Consider the following 6000-nt stretch of genomic DNA (forward strand, 5'->3'; position numbering starts at 1 on the left):
GTCGGGTACAAGATAATTGTAGGCGCCCATAACACTATTAATGTTAGATGTATGTGGGAGGTTGCATCGTCTTCTTCTAGTATGGCAGACGTCGGTGCCTGCCATACTGTTGATGCCTAGAGGCATGCAAGGGGTTTAACCGTGCTCGTCTGGTATGGGAGTTTGTGGGCGCCCACAACACTATAGGGTAAATGTCGGCACCCACAACACTACTTGGGTTCTGACATGCCTAGAAGGTTGCAGGGCACTCTTCTGACATATCCTATTGGTACTATCCCATAGGTATACAGGGCATGGTCCTCGGTATTACGGTTGACTTGAGTGCCATGCCTTACTTCCTCTATTCATTTCCTGGTCCTCATTGAGTGGGCATTCCTAGTCGGTTGGTCCAAGTTGGCTCTGACTGCGCTAATTGGTGAAGAGTTGTAAGCAGAGGTTAGGTGCATCCTTGGTCGAAGACATGGGTCAGAGTTCAAAAGTAGTGTTTGGCTAGTCCTTCCAATAGGAGAGGCGGGCTAGAGTCAGAAGCGAGCGCTGTTCCTCCTTGACCAGGCCTTCCGGTCGGAGAGGCGGGCCGGAGTCAGAAGCGAGCGTTGTTCCTCCTTGGCTAGGCCTTCCGGTCGGATATTGGATCGCCCTTCTAGCCTATTGTTTAGGTGTTTGGGCTGGCCCAGGAGTTTGCGCGTCGTCTGCTAGGCTGAGATTTTGCTGGGAAGTTGGTCCATGAGGGACCCTGGGTTTATGAACCCGACAGGAGCCCCCAAGGCCCCAGGCGATTCGGGTAGAATCGTCTGGGGATTTTTGTCTTAACGGCAGGTGCGCGTGAGCGCACCCCCAGGTGTAGCCCCTGAGCCCCTGGGCGATTTGGGTAGAATTATCTAGAGGGTTTTTCGTGTTGCCAGTAGGGGAAGTTTTTTGTTTCGTCAGTGGGTGCGCACGAGCGCACCCGCGGGTGTAGCCCCCGAGGCCCTAGGTGATTTGGGTAGAATCACCTGGGGGGTTTTGCCAGCGGGTGTGAGTGTCGCAGAACCGACCAATTTATAAGAATACAAGTATAATGGCAATCCGCAAGCGGTCGCACTGTCATACTTGAACCCATATAAACCCGGTAGTCCGTCGAGTACCACGACGGGTCTCGATAAACGATTTACAACAACCAAGATCGTACAGGATTCAACATACATGCCACATATTACATAAAGTTCACAGATACGTTTCATCATCAGAGTACAAATAAAAGTTATTACAAAACAAGTTTGATAAACAAAAGCGGAAGCAAATAAGTTTGAGATAAAGTTTTCCAACATAGTTTACTACAGTGCCAAACCAGATCACGGTCCACAAAAGCAAGGATAGGAATTACTAAGGAAGCCTGCCCAAGGCTTACTCCTCATCCACAGCGGGATAGAAGCAACTCTTGCAATAACCATGATACACAGTGCCATCTGCAACAATGGGAAAATAAACCCTGAGTACGAGAAGGTACTCAGCTAGACTTACCCGTCATGAACCAGAAATAAAATGACTCCAAGGATTATGCATGGCTGTATAAGTGGACGTATCTTGACAACATTTTGCGAAAAAGGCAATTAATCGTTGTACAGTTGTGATTCTTTTATCAAGTTAATTATAACTATCCATTTCTAGGTTAGCAACTATCCTATGCCAAACATGTGGTATATTATTTAGAATCATACAATAGTAACCATAGCAAGTATTGTAATTCCATATTCATTTGAACCATCATGTTTCATAACACAGTTACTACGATGTTGGAGCTAGCCAAGTTTCTCACTATCCGGGAGAGACGGCGATTCGAATCGATTTCAACCAGCTGGGAATTTATTCCTAACACAAACCCAGATCTATCAGCCACGATAGTCTTAGGTCACCTTTGGTACAACTCCGGTACACATTTCGCGGGTTCGTACTGCGCCGCACAATCTGGAACACCAGATGCCAGGATGCTCAGGCCAAGCCTGCCCTTGGGCTCAGTCTGATCGTTCCCCGGAAGGAGCGCACAACAGAACGATTCCCGGCCTGAGTTGAATTACTCGGCTTCGCGGTCGGAACGAGTTATCCGGCCAGCTAAGTGAGAGGCATGCGTTCAATCTTGTCAGAAGTTCCAACAACGGTACGGTCCTTGATCGACACAGACGGGGATAAGTCCACACCCAAGACCTCCATGCCTTGTTGTCTCCTTATCGACCTCCCGTCCGGTCTCAATTTACTTTTACCACATGGTTATGTTCCACGATAGCAGATATAGCCAACCGTGCTCCGGTATCCACCTATATCTCGCAGGTGACAGGACATCACCCGACTTCTACCGGTCTAAGCATGGCTAAGCATAAATTCGATCCTGGACCTATACCAGTTAAAGGTGTAATTTCTGGACAAGGAATGTACATGCATCAAGTGGTTTCATTCAACTCTTATAACCTAATGCATCAATCATAAATACGTAAGTAAACATTTGTAAATTACTGGGAGACTTATAATGCTCCGGGGCTTGCCTCGCAGAAAGGAAGTAGGACGATGGTCAGGGCACTCCGGAAGCTCTTCAGGGTTCTGCTCCACGCCTTCGGGAGCGGGGACTTGCGGATTCTCCTGCGGGTTCCCTTCCTCGGCTTCTTCGAATTCCAGCAACGTGATCTCTTCCTCCGATCCTAGATGCATGAGTATGGTATGAGTATTACGAATGCATATATGTTAACAAGTGCATCACGTTGTTTGAGTAGGTGCATATCTCTTCTTGCTTACTACTTAACTACTTCTACAAAGCATCGACTATGCCATTAACAGTATCTACTTGTTTCACTCATAACTAGAGTTCGACAATTCCAAATCTAGTGATCTTGGACTTTCTGGAAAGCTTATCAAATTTTCTACAACTTTGTTATTAACCATTTTTACAGTCCACATCAGTTTCAACATGCAACTCATCATTTTCTAGAATCAGTCCGGAAATGACTTAACATGCAATATAAGTAAGAATACTTCTACTTTATGTAATCCTTCAAAATTTGACAACCTAGAACCTACCAACAGTGTAAGAATACCAAATACAGTTAAGATAATATAATGGTGAAGCCCAAACTATTTATTAAATTGCCTTTATTATTTTATTTAGATATCTAGGTTAAATAATAAATATATATCAGATGTGCTTAATAAATTCCCAAAATTTTACAGAGCCTTAATAATGCTATCAAAGGACTACTATAAAAATTTCAGGTCATTTTACTAAGTAAAACATTCTATACAAAAATGATAAGGAAGCAAGGCTTGAAATAGCATAAATGGAAAATCCTATTGAAAAGTGTCAAGCAACAGATTTCTTATTTTTCCTAACATCCATATGGTACTAGTATCATCTCCAATAAATCTCATGAATTTTGGACTTATAATTAATTTATAAAAATTCATGCAAGGATTAACTATTTATAAAAGAAAAATCTACAACTATAGATCTACACATGCACTGGTCCTCAAATTTTTATCCAAGCTCATGTATAACAAGAATAGCCTACCACAAAAATTTCATAATTTTTGGAGCACAGGAACTCTAGATATAAAATAAACAAATTTGAATGCATTCAAAAGCACATTTGAAATCCCTATTTAAATCTCCAAAAATTTCTACTGTTGAAGCCAAGAACATATTTTTCCTAAATACTACACTTCCTAAGGAACACAACCATATTTATTTCAACATTTTTGGAGTTACCAATCTGCAGATACAAAAATAACAAAACCACTCAAAACTGGATTCAAAAATGGTTTAGCCTACACTACTGCTGTCGCTGACAGGTGGGACCCGCTGGTCAGGGGACCCCACACGTCATCGACACAGAGCAGAGCAGCGGCGCTGCTGGGCACTGCGCGGCTGCGGCTCGACGACGGCGAGCTTCGCCGGCGGTGAGGTCATCAGGGTAGGACCTACATGACCTGGCGAACCTATTGAGCCACTTGGCCGGCCCTATTGCTGACCCTAGAGCTAGCGGCGGCGGCCATGGCGGACCGGTGACGCTGGACGACGGCGCTACTCCGGTGACGACCTCGGAGGCTCAATCAAACGCGCGGACAAGCATCTACGAGCTACTTGAAACCTAGCGCATCAACTAACGCGTGGAGTGGTAGACTAAAACGGCGTGGCCGCGACGACGAGGTTGGCGGCGGAGCTCCGGCGAGCTAGCGCACGGCGCTGGGGCTTACCGAGCGCTAACAGCGGGCACGGTAGGGCGCAGGGGGTTGCTGGGAAGACGGTGGAGGGTTGCGGTGGGGATGGACGAGCTAGGCGCGAGCTGGCGCCTCCAATGGCGATGGCGGGCTCTCGGCACCGGGGTTGCAGCGGCTGCGGCGAGGGAAAAGGCCGAGGTGAGGCGACTGGTGAGCTCGGCTAAGTGCGGGCGAGCGCTGGGAGGGTAAAGGCGCGAGCTGGCCTGCCCTGGCCGCGGTGGGCAGGGTGCTGGTGACGCGCGGCCGCCGCTGGCTCCACGCGGCGCGCACGCCCTGACGGTGTCGGCCACCGAAGTCGACGTGCCGGACTTGATTCAGTTCGTTCAGACACCCGAAGCCGAGCCTGACGCCGAGTTTTCACGATGGTACAACGGCTAATCCAAGGCTCCAAAGCGTAAACCATCTTAACAAAAATCCTAGCCCCATGTACCAGCTTCAACTTTTATTAAGAGAGTAAGCTCTGATTCGCAACAGAAACGTGGAAAAATCGTGCTCAAGGTGGGCTTGTCAGGCTGTCAGGGATCTAGACTTAGAAAATTTTGTTAAGTGTTGAAAACTGGATTTTGCTGGTTTTTGTGGGACCCATTCAAGCATGTTAGAAGCAAAATCAGTCCATGACATAAAAATGAAAGTTGTTCCTTATGTCCAACACTACAACTTTGCTTTAGTGAACTCCTCCATGCAAGGTTCCTAACACCTAGTTCAACTTTAGTCAAACATGTCACTTTAAAATCATGATGCACATTCAAACCATGGCCACATGACCAAACTAGCCCTAGCACTAAATACCAAAGTTGTTCATGATGATACTATAAGCATGTTAAAACAATTTGCAAGGTCATCTAAGCATTCCAAGTAGTTGCCACTCATATAGCTATTTAGTTTAACACATGAAATAACACTTAAATGCTTTGATCAAGAAATGTGGCCTTCATGAACAATGTTCCTTTTGTTAACCTAAGTGTAGCTAAGGTGTTGTAGGGACTAGCACTACCCACTTGCATTCATTTGTACATGATCATATGCATATGTTCCAAGAAACATGAAATAACAAGCAATGTTTCATATGTTTCGATCAAATGTTTCAATTGCAAATGATGATTTATGAATGCTTGATGCTCATGCTCATGTTATGCAAGTCAAGTTATGCAAGGCTAACACCCGAGGTGTTACAGCCCCTCCCCCTTATAAAAATCTCGTCCCGAGATTTGCAAGACCTACCATTCTTGGAAAAAGGCGGGATAAACTTCTTGCAGATAATCTTCTCTTTCCCATGTAGCATCTTGTTCACTATGATTGTTCCACATCACCTTATAGAACTTAATGATCTTACTCCTTGTTACTCTCTCCATCACTTCTAATACTCGAATTGGCTTTTCTTCATAGGTCAGATCCGATTGAAGCTGCACGTTGGTGGGTGCAATAGCTTCTTCCGGTACTCGAAGACATTTCTTTAGCTGCGAAACATGGAACACATCAAAGATTGCACTCATCTCTGGTGGCAGTTGTAGCTTGTACGCAACGTTTCCTTTTCGTTCCAAGATTTTGTATGGCCCTACATATCTTGGTGAAAGCTTCTTTTTCATCCCAAATCTCTTTACACCTTTCATGGGTGATACTCTCAAGTACACATAGTCACCTACTTCAAAAGTTAGTGGTCTTCTTCGTCTATCGGCATAACTCTTCTATCTTGATTGAGCTGCCTTCATGTGTTGTTGGATGATACGTACTTGTTCTTCGGCTTCATTGACAAAATCA

This window comes from Miscanthus floridulus, chromosome 7, assembly GCF_019320115.1.
Source record: "Miscanthus floridulus cultivar M001 chromosome 7, ASM1932011v1, whole genome shotgun sequence".
NCBI classification, from domain to species: domain Eukaryota; kingdom Viridiplantae; phylum Streptophyta; class Magnoliopsida; order Poales; family Poaceae; genus Miscanthus; species Miscanthus floridulus.